The sequence below is a fragment of the Pelodiscus sinensis genome, chromosome 19 (assembly GCF_052426305.1).
Source record: "Pelodiscus sinensis isolate ZL-2025 chromosome 19, ASM5242630v1, whole genome shotgun sequence".
Classification (NCBI taxonomy): Eukaryota; Metazoa; Chordata; order Testudines; family Trionychidae; genus Pelodiscus; species Pelodiscus sinensis.
This window is the reverse complement of record NC_143070.1, coordinates 21914485-21937717: the sequence shown is the minus strand read 5'-3', so window position 1 is coordinate 21937717 and position 23233 is coordinate 21914485. Positions and strand designations below refer to the sequence as shown.

Sequence of the window (23233 nt, the reverse complement as noted above, 5' to 3'; positions counted from 1 at the left end):
ACACCAACTGCTGACCAAGTGGCTGCCAAGGAGTGCCCTTGACTGAATCCTATATTGATACGAACACACAGCCGTCCATGGGGGGAAGAATCTCCCGCCCAGTAAAGAATGTCCAGTACTCACAATTTAGTTGTCTCTCTTGCAAATGTAAATTAAGTTGAAACTTCCTTGTAAGAACTGGTGTCACAAAGACAGACCAACACAATTTGGCATCTTAGATAAGAAAGAGGATACGGGCCCCTATGGGTATAAAGATGGGTCCAGCAGCACACTTATTCTGAGTGTCAATCTACCATCTATCTGCTTGTTGTGTTAGGTGTTCGACCTCCCGAGCTTCCACGGGTCGCCCATCTCATATTCATCTTTCCTAGGAATGGAGGGACTGGCCCTGGCCTGATACGCTGGAGTCGAGAGGCACAGAAGGGGGTAAAAATTGTAGCTTTATGTGTCCTTTGTCTTAAGCGTACACATAGACTTAGAGCTCTTTAAAGATTAAGCTGTCACTTGGTACCATTATTTCTATTTTCTATCTTTATTTTCTTTGTAACGGTTTTTAAGATCTATATTTGCTAGCAGTTAAGAAATAGAGCAATAGCCATTGTAACCATATGATTTATAAGCTTCTTTAATAAACCTGTAAGGCTACGTCTACACTGGCCCCTTTTCCGGAAGGGGCATGTAAATTTCACCAGTCGTCGTAGGGAAATCCGCGGGGGATTTAAATATCCCCCGCGGCATTTAAATAAAAATGTCCGCCGCTTTTTTCCGGCTTTTAAAAAAGCCGGAAAAGAGTGTCTACACTGGCCCCGATCCTCCGGAAAAAGTGCCCTTTTCCAGAGGCTCTTATTCCTACTTTGAAGTAGGAATAAGAGCCTCCGGAAAAGGGCACTTTTTCCGGAGGATCGGGGCCAGTGTAGACGCTCTTTTCCGGCTTTTTTAAAAGCCGGAAAAAAGCGGCGGACATTTTTATTTAAATGCCGCGGGGGATATTTAAATCCCCCGCGGATTTCCCTACGACGACTGGTGAAATTTACATGCCCCTTCCGGAAAAGGGGCCAGTGTAGACGTAGCCTAACTGTTTAAGCTTTAACCTGACTCCTTCAGTTGCTGTAACAGAACCAAGCACAATTTAAAAGAACTCCAGCTGGTCATAAGGGACAGATATAGGATGAGCTGGGGCATTTGGATCGTGTTGCTTCCAGAGGACAGATCCGTAGGAGCATCTCTCAGTCTTCCCTAGGCTGCCCACTGCGAAGGGATCCTGTATCCTAGCAGTTAAAATCTGAGATGTAATAAGCTCTTCCTATAAACTCTGGGGCATCTGTCAGCCTGTTGGCTGCCCGCCGCGAAGGGATCCCGATCCTAGCAGACAAAAACACGGATGTTAAACTCCTCAGTGTGCCCATCAGTCTCTCCTAGACTGCCCACTGCGACGGGACCTTGTATCTCAGCAGTTGAAGACTTGGGTGTAACACACCCTGACCATTGGCTGACAAGCACCTGCTGAGTGAGTCTGCTATTGAATTGTCGATGCCCGGTAGGTAGGATGCTGTTAAAATAATACTGTTGTGGATACACCAGTTCCATAATTGGATGCTTTCCGCACAGAGAGAACGGGATCTGGTGCCTCCCTGCTTGTTGATATAAAACATGGTTGCAATGTTGTCTGTCAGGATTCTGGTAGTTGTATTCCGTATCTGGGACTGAAAATGCTTGCAAGCATACTGCACCGCCTGCAACTCGAGCACATTGATATGCAATAGCATTTCTTGTGTTGACCACCGTCCTTGGATCGTCAGATTGTTCATGTGTGCCCCCCAACCTGTAAGGGAAGCATCTGTGGTTATTTCCCTTGTAGGTTGTGGGCTATGTGGAGGCACGAAAAGGGAATAAGGGAATTTGTGTGCAGCCATCTTGGTCTTGTTAGCAAGAGAGCAAGAGTCAGGCTAAGTTTGTGGCCTGACAACGCGAGAGCTGTAATTAGACGCTGCCTTCGCCTCTTGCCTCCATACAGAGATAAGGATAGAATGCTGACTCTGGCAGGGACCTTGGGATAAGGAGCATCTGGGTAGAACTAAATAACTGTTAGCCATTGGTGTTAGTAATGGGAAGGAGACTAATTGTTATTGTTATATCTAATAGACAGTATATAAACTGCTTCATAATTGCTTGTATTCGAAGATCTGCCTCGGGGGGGGGGGCTCCCCCCCGTCTGAACCAGTTTTTCCCTTGCTGCAGCTCGTAATAAAACTGCCTCTGGCTACTTGTTGCTTACAAACTCAGAGTGAGGACAATGTTTTCTTCCACAATTTGGTGCCGTGACTCGGATGGCAACGCCCGATTGAAGACAGCGACAGCAGCTGCAGACCATCCCCCTTCTCCCTCATGGCACCAAATGAGAGATAAGAGACCTTTTGAAATCTCTACTGGGGTGTGGAGGAGGACTGCCTGTGGGGTCGTCTGCTTCTAGTGGGCTCACACCATCTGAATTTCTTGAATCTTGGTTCCGGGGAGGTTGTTTTGTTACCCCCGAATAGTCCTAGGTTTATGCAGTACTGGGAATTGCTGTGGTTCTGGGGGGAAATGTGTTGTTTGCTGCCCCTGGGGGGAACAGTGTTGTTTGCCGCCCCAAATATGGACGAGGTCCATAAAGAGAGATGCTTCTAAAAGTGGGAAAATTTCTGTGTGAAAAGCATGCTGAGTGTGAATGTAATGAGTGGAGTGTGAATGCCGCTGCCCAGGTCTCTGAGAAGTAAGCTGATTCCAGCCACATCAGGGCTCTCCCACAAGGGAGTTCTGAACGCAAGGGGGGTCAGTTGAACCTCGAGACCGAGCGGATATGTGAGGGAGTGACAACTCCCCTTATTTCATGAGCTGCTGATAAGGCCTGACGCTCTAGACCGAGCAGACTCCTTCCTTGGAGTGTGTAGATTTAGTTTTCTATAAGCCACTGTACAGACAGGGAGCGGACAGGATACTCCCCTGAATGACTAAAATGGATGGGGATCAGTCTAAGCATACCCACCAGACCTCCGAAAGGCACCCCTGCATACTACATGTACGTGCATCATGGTCCAAGGACCTGTAAGCATTTGACAGATTGACAGAGGAAGGAATGCCTGCCAACCATCAAGCCATATTGGCTCTAGGAATTTTGGTTGGAAACATATACACAGAACACAATGCAGGAGTAGGAAAGGGCTGCCAAGCAACTTCAGGAGATTCTCAAGCCCTTGTTAGCAAATAGATAACTACAGCCTCTCTGGCTGGAATCGCAGGCAACCCAAGGATGTTTCATAATGCATGAGTGGGGGCCATCCAGAAAAATAATAACAAACAGTTAAAACCTTTCCCTCACATGCCATTATAATTGGCTTGAGGGCATAGGAGGAGGCAACCTAAAAGTCAACTGGTAGAAATTGAATTCGAAGATGTAATCACTAGAAGCTAAATCTGCCCTAACAAGGAGACACATTCTGCAACATAAATCTCCTTACAGAGCATGGTCGAGCGATCCATCCCAGAGTCAGCAGCATAGATCAACTGCTGCAGCATGGATGTTATGAAAACCCTGTACTGAGAAGTTTAAAATTAGTAATAGCTGACTGCAATACACATTTGGATTTACCTATTGAAAAGAATTAGGAGGTGTGGGGGCTAACGGGAAAGCCCACTCTCCTTACCAAATTAATACTGGATAAACTTGTGTCATTGGGAAAAGTCATTTAGCAGGAATCAGGATGGACCATAATAAGGAAAAAGCATGCGAAAGGGGAAGGCGAAAGGTTTGGAGCCCTGTGGGCACAGTGGAAGGAATTAAGCGATTGTTGTAATATGTGAAGGGAAACCTGCTTTAAAAACGACACCTCGTTTCTTTGCAGTCTCTTTATTAAGCAGTGTGCAAACCATCTAGGCAAAGAAACAATCAAATTTAACTATTTGGCTACAGACACTTAACTGGTTAACTGTATAAAAGAATAAATCTATATACTGTAAATTTGTAAAATCTGCACCCTTAAAGGTTAAATTTGCTCTCTAAGAAAACAAGTTATTGTTTTAAGAAACCAAACTCTGAAACTTCACGGTGTCTCTGTTCAAGGCTGAGTTGATAACACTTTTAGCTTGCTCTCAGATCCAAGGCTGTGAGTGGGTGCAGACTGCCTGTCTGTTCTGAAGAGGTGTGAAGCCAACTGTCCCTCATAAGTAAGCCTGTAACATTGTACATATGATTCTTTTCAGGAAAAGAAAAGCTTTTTGCTTGCTGGAACAGTAACTGGCCAACCAATACCTTGTGCTAAGGAAAAGCATTATAGCTTCACACATTAAGCCTGATCTGTGGTACAAGAGGGAAACTGAGGCATGCCACTGTTGGGGAGGGCTAGCAACTCTGAGGTAATTCAAGGGAGTGGAAGGTCACGAGTACCGATGAAGTGCCCTTGTTCTCGGAAAGTTGCAGCTCACTAGCCCATGGAAGTGGTAAGGAACTATCTGTAACCGGTTCCCCTAACAGATCTTAGGCAGTATTTTAAGTTATAATGGGCCACCCCGACGGGGGTAGAAATGTTTTCTTGTCTTTCAGATCATCAGAAAGTGCTGGTGCCAGCTGAAGAAAAGCAACAAACAACAACAACAAAAAACCATGGTTCTGTGTCATGACATAATAAGTTTGTGTTCTGTCCAAGTTTGTCTTGTGTGTCTTAATTGTAATACTTATAGCAAACATTGTTGTGTGTAGGGTATTGTTTTAATGAAAGGATAATTTGAGTAAAGCAGAAGCATTAATTTAAACCAACAAAATTAATAATTGGGCCCAATCAATTGGCAACTCTAAACTTAGTCAATTGGCAACTTCAAAATTTAGGGAAAGGATAATAGTTTAGTAATTGTTTAGGCTAGGAAAATGTTAACAATGTCTCCTCAGGTGAACAAAAAAAGGAACTGGAAGGAAGCAAGAAGTGCATCACGTGAACAGAAGGACTGGGAGTGGGGTACCAGCCCTCTACCCCACCGCATTGGTTTTGCTTTAATGGCTACACAAATGAAATATTTAGCTTCTGTAAATTTGCACACCAACCATAAAAGTGGTTTGGCCAGAGATAATAAGAAATCTATGAGAAACAACATGGGCAAGTGAGACATCAGCATATTTAAGTAAAGATGCCCACAACAATGAGGAAACTAGTAACCTCACCATAGCAATAACAGCTACTTGCCCTGCTACTCATTGGTGCCTGATGCCTTAAAAGGCCTCAAGAATTATGGAATTGCATAGGTTATCAATTAAACATCTGTGAACCATGCTTGGTCCTATAAGAGAAAGTGACTCTAGTCAACGTAACCTCCTTCAAGTCACATACATAGAACAAATACACGCTAATGGCAATGGGGAATACACGGCCTTGGGCCGCCCCTCATTCACACAATTATTTTGTTTATTGTAACAACATGAACACTACGAGGACAAAGAATACACAGTCCTCTGAGTTAAAGTTTGTATGGAATATTGTGGGAAAGAAGCTAAACACTAACATCAGGTCGCTGAAGTTGGACCTACTGACTCCCACTGGGGCTTACCACTTAAAGTCCGGACAAAGGTAACCCCTGAGGCATGGCTGTCATTTGTTAAACAATGGCCATTGCTAACTTGCCCTCATTTGGATATTATTAACCAGGACCTTAAGGACAAAATAGAGCCTCCTAATTGTGCATCATGCCCTGAACAGACCCCTGTCCCAGAACCAGGACAACTGTGACTGGTCCTTACCTTGCTGATGTTCCACACTGGTATAGACCAGATGTGTGCTAGACTGGCTAATCAAATTGGCAAGTGCCTGATTAGGCAACGACGGGGCTTAGCAAATACCATCGCAGATTGGTTTGGGCCTGGAAACTGTCAGCAACACTTATGTCATAGCCCAGAAATTGTATGAGAATCCAGGTTGGTAGATACAGTAATATCCAGGGCCCGTGAAAGCCTAGACACCAGCCAAGCTAATCAAGTGATCCTAAATAGTTTGAAGGATCTGTCCAGCTCTGTGTCCACTTTCAGATATTTGGACCAGAGACTAATTGGATTGCTAATTAATGGAACTAAATTAAAGGTATTAGAAGAGCAATGTTGGAGGATAGCTTTGACCACTCAGCCCTTATGGTGGCGAGTCCCCATCTCCCCCCTGCCTACCCATGGGAGTGGGGAAGTAGAGAATCCATGAGGACCCAAAGGCCCACCTGGACAGGGCATAGTATAACCATTTGTTTTTGGCCCCTCTGGAGACTCCTCACTCAGATCAGATCAGAATGGTAAACTCCCTGCCTGTACCAAAGCAGGAGCATATAGATAGAGTTGAGAGCATCGCTTATTCTGAAGGTGTGGGATTGTTGCACCCACTTTGATAAGGAAATTTTATATACCTGCCCATTTAACATCATGACGAATCTGCCTAGGTTTGATGTGGTTGTCTCAGAGAAACAAAAACATCGAGCTGGTCCAAATGAATGGTACCTACTGGTGTTTGACTACCCAGACAGATCACTCCATCCTCCCCCTCTACATATCCGTCTGTGTGCATAACAGCCCCTTGCCGGATGATCCTGACTGTTGATGGAATGCGGCTCTATCACACTTTGGCAGTGATGAGTAACCCAACATGAGATCCTGAGTGGCATGGCGGAAGTAAGTACCTAGAGGAGGGTTTACTGGCCCTGCAGGTGAAGATCGAGAACTTGGTGGCCAATGCCCAAAGATATATCGGGGCTGGCCGTCTGAGTTACACGCAGATAGGGAAACACCATGGACCATGCCAAACACCTACCTCTGCAGCACTCAACCAGGCAGTAGAGGTCAAACCTATAATCATGGACAGCGCCAGTAAGGCAACGAAATATCTTGGGGATGGAGTTGAATAGTATTTGCCAAATTATGTGGGAAGTTTTGATTATAACATTTATAATAATGCTGGTGCTGTACTGGCACTTCCAGAGTAAATTAAAACCCCTTAAATTGTTGTATTTAACCTCGTGGGTTAAGGCGAACCCCAAAGTCAAGAGAAAGGAACTATAGGAGTAAACTGAGGCAGTCCATGGTATCTTGCTGAGAACTGACAAACTCAAATCATGTCAGCCTGAGAAGCATACAGTACAGCAGTTACTGTGATCCTGGTTCCCCTGGCAACCACATTCCAAAAGGGCCTCACTTTGATAAGGCCAGTACCAAACAATCAAACAACCATGTGGGATTGTTTTTATGGTTTGCTTTATTCCTAGGAAATAACCTTGGTTCCAAAGGAGCTAGCTGGCTTTTAGCTCAGAGAATAGAGACTCTTATGTCCATCAGCGAAAGACTGCTCTAGAAAGACCTTTACCAAGTTTTGCTAACCACCAACACCGCTGTGATGTGCCAAGAACTGACTGTTGGCCAATGCTTCTCACTGCAAAAAGATCCCTCCATCTCGAAATGGTCCTACCCCGATTGATGATAAGCCTCTCTTTTCTGGTCCTGCTTTCCTACCTGCTGGACACCAGAAGAACCAAAATATTACAGGGTGATGTGCTGGTAACCTCTCCCCTGCATGATGCTGAACCACGACTGCTTCAAGAAAAAAAAGAGGAAAAGTCGCTCCTCTGACACTGCCAAAGCCCAAAGATTTCTGACTACAAAAAGACATTAAGAACTGACCTTGTTGAAAGAAGCGAAGTATTGTATATTGCCAAGGAGAAACTTGTGGGAGTGGTTTGGGTTTCTCCCTTTGATCCGGACTCTGTGCTTATGGACAGGTACCATCAGCATTTACCTGCCCTCCCTAATTTGGTTACTAATTATGATATGTTGTGTTATGTTACTAAAATTATAGAACAACCCCATCACAGAATTATATTGGGGATATTAATGATTATATTGCTTTTATTTATTAAAGGTTTTATATTAGATTGTTGTTGTTGTAAAAGATATAGTAATAGAAATAGCTTTTATGTTTGTACTAATATGTAATGTTTAATGAAAATAAAGGTTTAGAAAGGTAGTTGTGTTGTAAGCACAAAAGGGGGATTGTGGAGGCAGAAAAAGGGAATAAGAGAATTTGTGTGCAGCCATCTTGGTCTTGTTAGCAAGAGTCAGGCTAAGTTTGTGGCCTGACAACGCGAGAGCTGTAATTAGACGCTGCCTTCGCGTCTTGCCTCCATATGGAGATAAGGATAGAATGCTGACTCTGGCAGGAACCTTGAGATAAGGAGCATCTGGGTGCAACTAAATAACTGTTAGCCATTGGTGTTAGTAATGGGAAGGAGATTAATTGCTATTGTTATTATATCTAATAGACAGTATATAAACTGCTTCATAATTGCTTGTATTCGAAGATCTGCCTCGGAAGGGGTGGGGGCTCCCCCCCGTCTGAACCAGTTTTTCCCTTGCTGCAGCTCGTAATAAAACTGCCTCTGGCTACTTGTTGCTTACAAACTCAGAGTGAGGACAATGTTATCTTCCACAGCTGTGAAAGGGGATGCCGATGAGAAGATTGCTCGGTTTGGTCCACCACTGGAGGGACTGTCGTACATGCTGTAGTACCACTACTGGTCTGTGGACACTGTGCTTCGCTGGGATGTAAACCATGGCTAACCAATGCTGGAGGCAACGAAAAAGTAACCTTGCGTTCTGCACTATGATGGTAGAGGCAGCCATGTGACCCATCAGTTGTAAGCAGACGCACGTGGGAATTGTTGGAGCATGTTAGTATGCACAAGGTCTTGGATCGCCGCAAAACATTCCGTCGGTAGGTAAGCATGTGCCATGGTTGAGCTGAGCCGTGCACCTATAAAAATCAGGTTTTGAGACGGAACCAGTGATGGTTTTTTTACATTTATGAGAGGGCACAGCGATGCAAACTCGTTGGACATTGTCTACACCATTTGACATGCCTCCATATATGTTGTGCCCCTGACAAGACAATCGTCTAAATAGGGAAATATTGTGACTTCCGTTCTTCGTAAGTGGGCCGCTACTACCGCTAAGGTTTTGGTGAAAACCCTGGGGGCACACGCTCGTCCGAATGGTAAAACCCGGTATTGAAAATGTTAGTCTCCCAGCTGGAATCGAAGAAAACGTCTGTGTGTCACATGAATAGCAACCTGGAAGCAAGCGTCCTGCAAGTCGAGGACTGCAAGCCAGTCTCCTTTGTTGAACGATGGAATAATAGTTTTTAAGGTCACCATCTTGAATCGAAGTTTTCAAAGGTGGCGATTTACCTTTCAAAGATCTAAGATGGGTCTGCATCCTCCCGATTTCTTTGATGTGAGAAAATATCGGGAGTAAAATCCTTTTCCCCAAAATTGTTTGGGTACTCTCTCTATTGCCCCGATTGTGAGCAAATGCTGAACTTCTTGTCTTAGCAGTTGCTCGTGAGAGGGGTCCCTGAAAAGGGACAAGTAGGGGGTGAGATAGGGGGAAAGGAGAGAAAGGGGATGGAGATACTGGACTGTATCACCTCTGTGGTGTATGAAGGCACGGACTCCGGCCGGTGCAAGCACGAAATCCTTTTATTGCAAGATCACAACTACCTTTATACCCTTAAAAGTTTACAAACTGCTTTTTCACAAACTGCTTTTTCCCAGTCCCAAACACAGCACTCTCGAAGGTCATTGACTCAAGCAGATGTTGTTATTGTTGGCTCAGGACTCTTGCTTGGTTTCGTCCTTGGGACGCTCTGTCATGCGGCCAAAGCACTATGCTTGCTGATTCTCTACATCTCCCCCTCTTTTATACAAAGCAATACCATTAATAAGTAACATTGTCATTACATGAGCCTCAACTTTCTGAGCAGAATGAATACAAGAAAAAAGTAAAGAAAGAATTATAAAAAGCACAATAAGAAGCCCACTAGCAAGTCCAATAAACACCCACATGCGCAAATTTAATCCAGAAAACCACGTAGTAGGATTAAGCCAAAATAAGTCAGATTGCAAAGTAGCAAAAGCCTTTTGTGTGGTTAATTCTTGCAATTGCTGAATTTGGTTCTTTAATTGAACATGCAAAGAATTAACATGAGAACGTAAAGAAACATCAAAGGCATCCTGTAAATGGTGTTTAACAAGGTTCCAATCATGAACTGATGAATTCCAGGGGAGGGATGTCACACAGAGACCTCCAGCAGTGTACTCCCAATCACAATGCAGAGACAACCTAGTCTTTAAGGCTGCGTGCCTATCACCAAGCCAAATGACTGCGGCTTCTAGGGCCTCAAGCCGCGCCAATATCTCTTCATCAATGGTCTTCTGCATTTGGAACTCCCATGTAACGTTTATTAGAGTTTCCCCTACCATTTTTGCAGGCTTAACCGACTGAGTTAAAGAGGCAATAGCAGCAGTGGCAGAAGCAAGAATAATAATTGCCGACAAGAGCAAAAATCAGCCACCCCAAAAATCGCTTCGTACGTCTACGAGTGTTAGTAATCTCCTCCTGCAGCAACCTTGTAAGATGGCCAAAGCCACTATCTCCTTCCCAGTCTCGTGTGAGATTAACAGGAATCCATAACTCAGAGCGTCGTTGAAGAGGGAACACAAAGGTTACATTATCACTCATGGAAATGCAGGTCTTATATCGCACCTCAGACAACATAACAGAATAACAAGAATGGGAAAATTTACATCTCTTAAAACTTGCATTTTGTGTCAAGGCAAAAACATATGGATGCGAAGTACAAACCATAACACTATTATCTTGCTGCTTAATATAGTTAGATGTATAATTCTCTAAAATCAAACTCCCTAAATTATAACCCATAAATGCTAACCCTATCCGCCACACCCCCTTATGTAACGTGGAGGCCGTGGTGTTATCCCCATTAGTAATAAATTGTAACACAGGACCGGCGGAGCCTCCCCCATGCCATGAAAGGCTATGATTATACCGGCCGAAGGGGACAGTGCGATTGTCCACTTTATCCCACAGCACACCGTGAGGGCCCCAATCCACAACCGTGCCGAATTCGGCCCGGAGTACCAGGGGGCTGCGTCCATGACATGCCTGCCAAACTGGTGCCGCGTCCGCTGATATCCTCTTTATCATGCAGCGGGGCAAATCAGGGGCGTATGGCTCCCACGAGTCATTGCCGCTTCCGTGCATCCCAGGAATGCTCAGTAAGGTATAGTTAACCCTTCCATCGTGCTCCCGCGCCACTAGGTGCAACTGTGGCTGCACGGGCACACAACCTGAGTCATGAAGGGTAGAAAAGCAAAGCGGTGGGAGGTCAGTGACAAAGGTGACATTGGTAACATTAACGACCTCGGTTTCTTGTTCCGCTGTAGGGGGTATCCACACCCCTCCCACCCAGTCGGTACCATTGTTACTGATGGGCGGTGAGGGATCCCACCACGTCACAGGCCTGAATACGGGGGGATCAATGATGTGTGCCCAATACAAATGTGCTGTCGCAGTATGCACACAGAAACCGCTCCACAGGAACCACAAAAATGCAGTGGTGACCGTCATGGATTTGTCGCTATGGATCGGCAGCAGTCCCTTCATTCTTGAGTTGAATCTCTTGCGCTGATGGCTTACCAATCCTGGCTGGCTTAACAAATCGCACAGGAAGCCAATAGGGACCTGAGGGAAGAGAAACACATGCATACCCATGTCCCCACGTGATTAATGGTACGGGACCTTGCCACTGTCCGGATTCCAGGTGTCTGTAGTAAACCTGTGGCCGCTCCGGCCACGCAGTCTCTCGCCCAAAGTGGCGCTGTGCTGCCATGAAAGACAAATCAGAAAGATTTAAAAAGTTTAACACATACATAGCTTTGTCCAAACGCTCCTATGGGGTCATTCCCATTGGACTCCCCCTTTTTTGTTTATCAAGAAGGGTCTTGAGAGAGCGGTGCGTGCGTTTAACAATCGCCTGGCCCGTGGGGGAGTGTGGAATGCCTGTGATGTGGCTTACACCCCAATCCTGCAAAAAGGACTGAACTTTGTGGGAGATATAAGCGGGACCATTATCAGTTTTAACAGAAACTGGAACACCCATAACAGCAAAACAATGTAACCAATGCCGAACAACATCACGAACCTTTTCTCCCACATGGGCAGTAGCAACAATAAGGTGGGAAAAGGTATCAACAGTAACATGTACATAGCGCAATCTGCCAAATTCGGAAAAATGGGTCACATCAGACTGCCAAAGTTCATTGGCCCGTAGGCCTCGCGGGTTAACACCGCTAGGTACCAGAATGGCGGATAGACGCTGGCAATCCGGACAGGCGCGAACTATATCTTGCGCCTGCTGTTTAGTAAGGGAAAATTGCTGAGCTAATGATCTAGCATTCTGGTGAAAAAAATCATGTGAAAGTCGTGCTTATCATAACACATTTGAACCATATAGGTTATAACTGCTAGATATTAAAAACAAGATTAAGCATAAGCGCAACATGAATTGTTTGTCTAGCCTCATGCTGGCTGTTCTTCAGGACTTCGTAGTTTGCTTCACCTATCGCTGGCAGGTTTTTCTGGGCTGCAGCTGGTACCTTGGCCTTGGTCTCTCAGGTTTGTCTGCTTTTGGGCCTGGATTGCCGGTACCAAGCCTGCGTTGATCTCTATCTACTTCTGGACCTGGCTCTCCGGTACCAGGTCTGCAGTGATCCTTGTTGGGGCAAACCTCTGTAGGCGCTGGAACCAGTTGGCAGTGAGAGGCATGAATCCAAGTGGGCAATCCCTTGCACTTTACAGCAGTATTTGTGGTCAGAAGGACGTGGTAGGGACCCTTTCACCTGGGTTCCAGGGCAGTCTTTCATTGGTGAACTTTCACACAAACCCAGTCTCCTGGTTGTAGTTTATGGCACGGCTCAGTCGGGTCCTCCTGGAAGGCGTCCTTAACCTGTGAATGATAAGACTGTACACACCTCATAAGTTCCTGACAATACTTGACTAGGCTTCTTTTAACAAGCGTGGCATCAGCCAGGTTAATTTTGGGTTGCTTAACAATTTCATAGGTCGGCCACATGCAATTTCATGTGGACTGAGTCCAGTTTTCCGATTAGGAGTGGCTCTCATGCTCATTAGGGCAATCGGGAGTGCTTCTACCCATGTGTCAGCTGACGGTCAGGGCAGTGTGTGTGTGTGTGCTGAGAAAAGGTTTAACGTCTGTGACTTTACTGCTAGGACCGGGGTCCCATCACAGAGGGCAGCCAGAGTGCACACAGGCCAGAGTTCTGACATATTTTAGCAAGTTTGTTCTCTAAAATCCTGTTTCATCTTTTTACTGCTTCTGTGCTCTCCAGGTGTCGCGCACAGTGCAGTGCTTGTCTGGTAGAGTAGTGCTTTGCCAGTTTTTGAACAATTTGTCGACTAAAGTGGGTACCTTTATCACTGGAGATCACAAAGCGTATTCCCATGATGGGATGTAATGATTTAAAAGTTTCTTTGCCACTGTGATGGCATCAGTTTTCCTGCAGGGATAAGCTTCTACTCATCTCAAAAACAAGCAAACAATCACCAGCACATTATTCAAAAAAATTGACATTTAGGCAATTGAATAAAGTCCATTTGTAAATTCAGAAATGGTCCCAAAGGCGGAGGTCTGGTTGCCGGGACTGTCTTTACAGGTTTACCCACGTTGTAGGCTTGGCAGATAGGGCAAGCCAAACAGTAATCTTTGACTGCTTGGGAGAATTTGGGAGCAAACCAATTTTGTTTTACGTTTGCCAACGTGCGACAATCCAGGGAGCACGGAGGCAAGGTGAGGTAGCAAGACCACTGGGGCAACAATGTGGCCATCAGAGCTGCACCAGTAGTGCTCTGGGTGCAAGGTGCACCCTGCCAGTCTCCACTCCTGCTTTCCCGATTCTGGGGCTTGGTCTTGCAGAAGGGCCAGTTCCGAAAGAGATGGCAAAGGAGCTGGCGATCGTAGGAGAGAAAGGAAAAACAGCAGGTAGAGGAGCAGATTTCACTACATTCCAGACAGTACAAACTGCATAGCCTGCTATTAAAACTCCACTAGAATTATAAAAGCAAAAAAACCGTCTGTGTAAAGCACAAAGTTAAGATTATTCAAGGGACTTAAATTATTCTTTCATTAAAACAACAATATTGTACACACAACGTTTGAAATACATATATCACAAACAAGACACACAAGACAAATCTGGACAGAACACAGAACACAAACTTATTATGTCATGACACAGAACCATGGTTTTTTGTTGTTGTTGTTTTTCTTCAGCTGGCACCAGCGCTTTCTGATGATCTGAAAGACAAGAAAACATTTCTACCCACATTGGGGTGGTGCATTATATTTTAGAACACTTTTTCTTTACAGATTTTTGCTACTTTTTGATCAGCCTGCTGTTACCCAATGGTATGCTTTTATTTTGAACACCAGCTTGAGAGGGTTTGAATAAATTACTTTATTGTTTAATTATTAAGTTAAAGGTGGCATGCCTCAGTTTCCCTCTTGTACTGCAGACCAGGCTTTTTTTACTGCCACAGAAACTCTCTTAGAACAAGGTGCTTGCTAATTACTATTCCAGCAAGCAAAAAGGTTTTCTTTTCCTGAAAAGAATCACATGCAATGTTACTGGCTTACTCATGGGGGACAGTGCCCCCCCCTTCCAGAACAGACAGGCAGTTTGCAGACACACACAACCTTGGGTCTGAAAGCAAGCCAAGAGTGCTATCAACTCAGCCTTGAAAAGAAACACAGTGAAGTTTCAGAGTTTGGATTCTTAAAACAATAATTAGTTTCCTTGGAAGACACATTTAACCCTTAGGGTTCAGGTTTTACAAATTTATCAATTCTGAAAGAGTTTTTGCCTTGTTACGCAGGGGGTCCAAAGCCTTCCTGCAGTCTATATTAGCGTTTTCAATAGCCAATTGAAACAGCAACAGGTGCTGAACCTCCTCTGAGTCTACTTATCGTTGTGTGGCGGTTTGGAGCCTATCCAAAAATTAGACATAGGGTTCCTGGGGGCCCTGGTGGACCGTAGCAAAAGATGTCCCCCTTTGGCCCGCATCAGGGACCTGTCATAAGGCTCGAAGGGTCAGCGATGTGGCTTGCGTAAATACCAAGCGATTCATCTGAGCCTGAGCCTAGGGAGTAGCATATTGGCCTTGCCCTATAAGTTCATCTATGCCAACGTTTACCCCATTGGTAATATTATCCATAACTTGCGACATAACACCGTCACAATACTCGGTGTCCCAAACTGCATACTACGCCGGGCTAAGTAGCAGGCGTAATAACGTGCGACAATCATGCAGGGCCATAACATATGACTCCGAAATAGCCACAACCAAATTCATCATATAAGAAGACTGTAATCCATAATCCTTCACAGATTTGCACAACTCTTTACAAGTTCATATGGCAAAGCCTCATGTCGGGCGGGCCGTTGGGGCGCATATACAATTGGAAAAGCCTGTACAAGCTGCACATCTTCTCGCCGAAGAGCCTCACGTCGGCATTCAGATAAAACCCCTGCCTGTTCATTATGCGAGGGCGCCGCCAAGGGGGGCCCATATGGAGTAACCGTGTGGCCTGCGGACCTGTATGAAGAAGCGGGAGCTAATGCTGGGGCAAAAGGCGGAGGGGCTACAATCGAGGACTGAGAAACAGCTTGTAGCCTCTGAGTCTGTAAAATTTGCTCCGCCGTCGGTACAGATGCCGCCAGGGCCTTGACGGGCTCGAACGACGGGTACGAGTCAGGCCCTACGCTGACCGCCGCCGTCCCTGTGTCAAAGGGGTCCTCGGTCCCGCCGTCCTCAGATTCACTGTCCTCAGGGCCGAGGCACAAGTCATCAGGCTCCGGGGAGACCGGGACCGTGGCGTACTCTGGCTCACAATCCTCCCCGGGGGGTTTGGGGGAGGGGACGAGGGATCCTCTGGGTCCTGATATGGCCTGGGATCAAATGTTTCTGACGCTTCCTTCAGGACCCGCTCGGTGGGATGCAATGCCCGTATGGCTGTATAAACAGTTCGCCACGTTACTATGATCCCTTTTGGGAGGGATAATGCAAGATGTTCAGAGGTTCTCAATTCCTTGCCCACCTTCTCCCAGAAGGTCAAATCATAAGAACCCCCTTCCAGGAACCACGGGCAATGGTCTCGTATCCAAACCAACAGCTGAACCAGCTGTACAGGTGGAACCTTAAACCCCTGTTCCTTCACAATGTGCTGCAAGATCTCAAGCTGCAGTTTTTGCTCTTTCATGGCAGACTGCCCCATTCTGTTATTCTGTCCGTGGCTGCTCACCTGTTCGTCCTGCGAATGGTGATGTCAGTAATTTCGGGAGCTCCTCTCAACAACTTATCCTCCGTCCAGACGCGGGTACACCACCGGTTTGAATCACTCATTCAGTTCAAGCCCTGTATCGGGCGCCATTTGTGGTGTATGAAGGCACGGACTCCGGCCGGTGCAAGCACGAAATCCTTTTATTGCAAGATCACAACTACCTTTATACCCTTAAAAGTTTACAAACTGCTTTTTCACAAACTGCTTTTTCCCAGTCCCAAACACAGCACTCTCGAAGGTCATTGACTCAGGCAGATGTTGTTATTGTTGGCTCAGGACTCTTGCTTGGTTTCGTCCTTGGGACGCTCTGTCATGCGGCCAAAGCACTATGCTTGCTGATTCTCTACACACCTCTAGTACCCATTTGTCTGTGGTGATGCAGGACCAATAATGGTGGTATGGTCTCAGGCGATGGTGGAAGTGTAGGGATAACATATTAATGTATTGAAAATTATTGCCCCAAATGGAAGTGACTCCCCATAATTTGTTCCCCACAACTTAAAGTGTTTAGATTTATTATTAATTCTTCTTATTATTATTTGTTAAGATTGCTAAATGTTTAGATTCATTATTATTATTGCCCCTTTAGAATATAATGTATTAGGTCATGTAACTTAGAACTGTTAAGAATACAATCCTATGTAGCCAGAAATAGCCCCCCCTCTGTGCCCCAGGGCATGCTCAAGCTTGTGCAAGGGGCTGCTTGAAATTGACATTGCAGAAATACATTGTAACAATGCATTGTCAAGCCACTAACTCCGCTATGGGAGCCAAGCCCTGTAATTGACTAAGGGCAGTGTTACTTAATTGATGCCTGTTCTCTTTAAAACATTGTAACTTTACTCAGCACTCAGAGAATGTTTTAAGCAATACCACCCAGAAACTTTTTGTAACTACAACTCTGATATATGTAAAGTTATTGTTATACAAAAATATTGTATGGGAAACATTAATTAAGGAATGTATGTAAGAGAGAGAGTGCTTGGATGATGAGTGAATGGTTCTGAGAGGTGCCAGCCTGAGAATACAGCAACAAAGGGCTGAAGAAGGCGTCAGGTGCCAGTGCAACCAAAAGGTGTCAAGTGGAGAAAACCAAGTACTGGAGGTCCACCCGATGAGATCACTGACGAGCACCTGGCAGCCACCCTGGAGACATCAGCATGATGCAGCAATTTCCATAGACTGGCATAGGAAGAAATTCCTATAAGAACTGGACTAAAAAAACTATGGAATCAGAATCCAAGGTTCTGCTGCCAGCCTATCAGGAGCTTCAGATGCGCATCTGATCAGGACTTCGCTCCCCACTACCATCACTTGTGTACAGAGTACCTGGACAGTATTCTGTCACAAGCAACTTCCAGGCTGGTAACTATACACAGAACTTGAATGAATGGATGTATGAATGAATGGTTATATATAAGTATATAAGGGTTAAGTAGCGATAGGAATAAGTAGTTAAACAACGTTGTTTGCTTCTATCTTTTCTTTATTTTTTTATTATCTTTACAATAAATGTGGCTTTTTGCCTTATCCCCCTCATAAGATCCTGCTTGCTTTTATTTGGTATAACATAAGAGGTGCAGATCTTTGTATTCCGCGTTGACTATGGAAGGCATCAAATCTGCTGTTTGGCTGAAGATTAATTGGACAAACAGTTTTGTTGGGGTCGTTTTCGTTGAGGACATTGCCTAGGGCGTTGGTTCTCCACAGTACGCATTTGCTGTCTCGGGAAATTAAAATCATATCTCCACTGATAAGGATAATAGTGCCTACATCTGAAGGGAGGCGTGTACATCCCCAGTGTACGTAGGGTGGTGCAGGAATCTTTGCCTGAGTGAAGGTCTTCATCGGTGTTTGTCACAAAAAGCTTAAGCATATCAAAAGGCAGATCCTCAACCTTGCTTTGTAACTCTCTTGGTGCTCCTGCGGATGAAAGCCATGACGATCTTCTCACTTCGATGCCCGTAGCAGTGGCTCGAGCAGCTGTGTCAGCCACGTCCATGGCAATCTGCAGTGCAGTGCTACATGATGCGTATGCATCTTGTACTATTGCTTTCAGAAGTGGTTTCTTGCTGTCTGGGAGATGGTGTAGTAACTCTGCTAATTTGAATAAATATCAAAATTATGGTTAGATAAATGAGCCGAATAGTTTGCAATGCGTAACAGAAGTGTGGCTGAGGAGTAGACTTTTCTACTAAAGATACTTAATTTTTTATTGTCCTTATCCGGGAGCGTGTTTTTGTATTGCAGTGCCTTACTTCTACGTTGTACTGCGTCAACTACTAATGAATTAGGCTGGGGATGATTGAATAGAAAATCCAACCCCTTTGCCAGTACAAAGTATTTTCTATCGGCCTTTTTACTCATAGGTGTAACCGATGTTGGCGTCTGCCATATCTCATCCACCACTTCCACGATTGCCTCATCAATCGGTAAGGCCATCATTCAGTCCTTCAACTCCTGCTCCCTCCGGGCCCTCGATGTGAGCTTGCTACAGTGGATGCACTTCCGGGGGACGTGTGCTTCCCCCAGGCACCTAATGCAAACGTCATGGCTGTCAGCTGCCAGCATGGCTTCACCACAAACTGAGCATTTTTTAAAACCTGGCAACCCCGGCATTGTCAGGGCCAATAAGGGTGGCTGAATGCCTGTTTGATCCCCGCTTTTGCTGCTTTGTCAATTTCAGTTCTTTAGCGCTTTAACTAAACATGACTAACACTAAAACTTCTAACTATTTACAGATGAAAATCTAGCTAGGATCATTTCTGAGAGAAGAAACAGAAGAACACAGGGAACTCCGACTGCAACCTGAGGTGGTTGAGAGGAACTGCCGGTTGCCGGTCCACGCGCAGCTGATCAAAGGCGCGAACGGTGCTTCAGGGAAGCCACGTGGTCCGGCGGAGCACGGCTATGAGAATTCTCCAAACTGTGGCACCAGGACGGGACCCGACACCAAGAGTGGAGCACCCACGGGGCCACTCGAAGAAGATAAACTTTTTTATGACCACTCGCCTACCAATTGTGCTACTTTGCTGTCTCAGGTATTTGCATCTGAGGCTACGTTTACACTGCCAGGTTTTTGTGCTCATCATCTAATAAACCATCTTGTTAGTCTTTAAAGTGCTACATAGTCCTGTATTTTGTTAAAGCAAGTCTGGATACTCTGCAGGCCATCAGAGCTTTCTTGTGCAAGAGCATCCAGGCAGTGTGGATGCTCTTTTTCGCAAAAGCACATCCCTTTTGCAATGCACTTTGAGGTGTGGAAGCACTCTTGCACAAAAAGAAGCCTGCAGTGTAGATGTAGCTTGAGTGCCATATGTGTAGTTGTGATGGAAGAGCAATTAATACACGTTCTTACCCCCCATTTCCCATTAGACCATCCCCTTAGGAAGGGATGTCGCTAAAGGGGTGAAGTTAAAGTGCACAAGTTACAGCCCCTTGAATCTGAGACATTGCAATGTGGGCTTAATTTCACACAATCAATAGGCTGAAAGGCTGCAGCCTGCGACCCTGCCAAGAGAGTCCAACCCTGCTGGGCTGGAGCATGGCCAGGTAGCTCCTGGTCTGAACTAAGCCCTGACCCTGGCTCAGACCAGAGTCACTGACTCGCTATGCATGCACAGTTTGACCCGCCCCCTTCCGAAATGCCCCAGTCTGTTCCTCCCCCCCACCACCAGTCACTCCCTGCCTTTGCTCAGGCCCTGCCCAGCCCACTGCCATTGGCCCCTGGGCAGAGCCTGCAGCTGCGTCTGACTCCACACACGGACAGAGGGAGACCGCAGTCCCCGCCACAGTTACTCCACATGTGCCACATGCCTTGCCGTGTGAGTTCTGAAGTTTACAGGATCTTGTACAAAACAGAGTTTTCCCGACAAATGGCCTCATCTACACAAGGCTTTTTATCGCAAAAACCTCTTCTGCAAAAAGGATTGGAAGAGAATATGTAAATGAAAGTGCAAGATTTTCAAATTACCGTGAGATTTAAGTTTCCTCTTCCGAAAAACTGCTGCAGAATAGACATAGCCCAATGGATAATTAACACTGTGCTGTGGCTAGTCTCTGCCCCTCCAGGACCAATAGGGAGCAGATGGGAGATGAGACATGAGGCAGACCCAAGGGGCTGCCTTGGTCCAATGTGAGGAGCATGTGGAAAAAAACTAACACCCAAGTGAGAGGGAAGCATGAAGGCAGCAGAATCACAGCCAGAGCAGTACAAGTGAAACTAGGAATTAAAGAAAAGTGGAGGCAGGGTGAAACAAAAAGTGAAATCACTGCCTCTCTCTCTCTCTCTCACACACACAAAGCTAATTTTAACCCTTTTTAGAAGAACCAACCACTCAGTCTGTGCTCTCTTCCTCTAACTTTCTCATAGGAAAGAAAACCATCATCAATAGCAGACAGCAGCTGCATTAAAGCAATACTGTTTGCTCATTTCACACTCTGAAGAGAACACTATCACTCCTCCTTGTGGTTAACACCACCAACCACTTTCAGCTACACTCCTCTAATTACAAACTATAGAAATTATCCCTAAAAATACATTCTTAGCAGGACACTTTGAAAACTAACAGAAATAATCTTAATGAAGGACTTGTCCCATTAAAGCATACTCTGCCCTATTCAGAAAACTGTATACTAGAATATACGCCATATCCCTATTGACAGACAGACACACAAACACCTTCCGGTTAGCATGTGGAGCGCCTGGCAGCCAATCAAAATCTCTTGCTTTCACTTCCTGAAACTGCAGTGCCTCTGGCTCCTCTAAATCAGCAATTCCCAACTGCCTGTCCCCATACCTGCTGTGGGCCAGGAATCCCTGCCTGCCAGGCCACGGTACACTGCCAGGTCATGCCCCAAGCTGCTAATGAGCCCTGCCCACTGGGGGTTCCTCATGCAACATCAGGGTAAGTAGTGGGCTGCTGGGTGTGCTGCAGTTGGAGCTGGAGTCGCAGTGATGGTTATCTGAAGCACTTGACTAGGGCCCAGTGCTATGCAGAGCCTCCTCCCAGCTGCTACCCCAACCAAACTCACTTCCTGTACAATAGGCAGCCATGCTAGCCTGTGACAGTGCTATATGCCTGAGGACACGGGCTGCCTGGCTGAGAAATGCACTCAGAGAACCCAGCTTGTCCAGGCTTCATCCCTTTGCAATAGCAATGGCTTGGCTTTGTCTCTATCTGTGGGACCTGCTGTCTTCAGCCCATTGGCCTGGCTCTAGCTGGGCCCTGGGAAGGAATTGCTGGGCAGGCAGGATCCCTGGCTGCTCCTATATGAGCCTTTGCCATTCTGGCCTTGCTAGAGAGGAGGAGGCCAGGCCAGTGCGTGGGGTAGTTTCTCTCCCAAATAGGCCCCTGGGCTTAAAGGGCTTATTTAATAGCACATCTGGGCCCTGGGTGTTTCTCTGTTTCTCACTTGTTGGGGAGAAGGTTCTTTGGGCAACATCTCCTGCCCTGTCAGCCGACGGTCAGGGCAGTGTGTGTGGGTGTGTCTCCTAAGTCTTTAGCTGCTAAGACACAAAGTCTCGTCGCAGTGGGCAGCCCAGAAGGCTGAAAGGAGCCCCGAGAGTTTAACGTCCGTGACTTTACTGCTAGGACCGAGGTCCCGTCGCAGAGGGTAGCCAAACAGGCTAACAGACGCCCCAGTGTGTAGGAAGAGCTTATTACACTTCAGATTTTAGCTGCTAGAACACGGGGGAGGAGTTCCTTCACAGCAGGCAGCCCAGGAAAGGCTGAGAAGTGCCCCAGTGGACCCTGTCACCTGGGAGTGACACAGATCCAAACGCCCAAGCTCTTCCTATAACTGTCCCTTTATGACCGGCTGAAGTTCTTTTAAATTCTGCCTGGTTCTGTTACAGCAACTGAAGGAGTCAGGTTAAAGCTTAAACAGTTACAGGTTTATCGAGGAAGCTTATAAATCATATGGTTGCAATGGCTATTGTTCTATTTCTTAACTGCTAGCAAAATATAGATCTTAAAAATGGTTACAAATAAGATAAAGATAGGAAAACAGAAATAATAATACCAAGTAACAGCTTAATCTTTAAAGAGCTCTAAGTCCGTGTACACTTAAGACAGAGGACCACATCCAGGTATAATTTTTACCCCCTTCTGTGCCTCTCGACTCCAGCATGTCAGGCCAGGGCCGGTCCCTCCATTCCTAGGAAAGACGAAAATACGAGGTGGGCGTCCCCATAGAACCTCGGGAGGTCAAACACCTAACCCGACCAGCAGGTAGAGGGTAGAATGACACTCCAAGTGAGTGTGTGCTGGACCCATCTTTTATACCCATTTTGGGTCACATATTTCTCTTTCTTATCTGTGATGCCAAATAGTGCTGGTCTGCCTTTTGTGAGACCAGTTCTTACAAGGGAGTTGTGAACTTAATTTACACTTGTAAGAGATAACTAAATTGGAATTACTGGGGATTCTTTTCTCAGTGGGAAATTCCTCTCCCAGGGACTGTGTGTGTGTTCGAATCAACATGGGTGCCAGCCAGGGCAGTTCTCGCAGCCTCGAGGCCAGCTTATTGACTTAATCGCTCTCTCTCCACATATCTGTTTTCAGCTCCTCAGGATCAGATGAGCCAGCATAGACTATGCTGATATTATCCCCCTCCTGTTCTGAAATGTGATTTGTCCTTTTCATATGTGTTCATTTTTTTTAATTGTATCCTTTGGTATATATGGTTGTGACTATTTTCTTCCACTATTTGATCTGAGGAAGTGGGTCTGGCCCACGAAAGCTCATCATCTAATAAACCATCTTGTTAGTCTTTAAAGTGCTACATTGTCCTGCATTTTGCTTCAGCTACCCCAGACTAACACGGCTACATTTCTATCACTGATATTATTGCTCCTTCTCTGTCCTGTATGCTTCAGGAACCTCAGAGAGGCAAATAAGATGGATGAGATGGGGGGGGGGGGGGCGCGTCTGTCTGGCTACATGCCCCTCTGAGCTCCTGGA

At 45.8% G+C, this 23233-nt stretch overlaps 1 long non-coding RNA gene and 1 other non-coding gene across 11 annotated transcripts in view; both read right to left on the bottom strand.

Annotated features, from left to right (window-relative positions):
- Positions 1-1078: 1078 nt before the first annotated feature.
- The window catches only part of LOC149522261 (uncharacterized), a 29071-nt gene continuing 6916 nt past the window's right edge, over positions 1079-23233 (bottom strand). For 4 of the 10 annotated variants that reach the window (XR_016347356.1, XR_016347361.1, XR_016347362.1 and 1 more), the window contains 2 exons: positions 22373-22427; positions 9511-12857 (listed from right to left, as the gene is read on the bottom strand). This is a non-coding gene — a long non-coding RNA (uncharacterized LOC149522261). Of the gene's footprint in view, positions 7508-9510; positions 22428-23233 lie in introns of those variants that run through there. The other 6 variants (XR_016347363.1, XR_016347365.1, XR_016347364.1 and 3 more) reach the window with 3 other exon arrangements.
- LOC142821671 (small nucleolar RNA U3) lies at positions 20601-20814 on the bottom strand. Its single transcript, XR_012898359.1, has one exon. It is a non-coding gene; the product is annotated as a small nucleolar RNA U3 (small nucleolar RNA).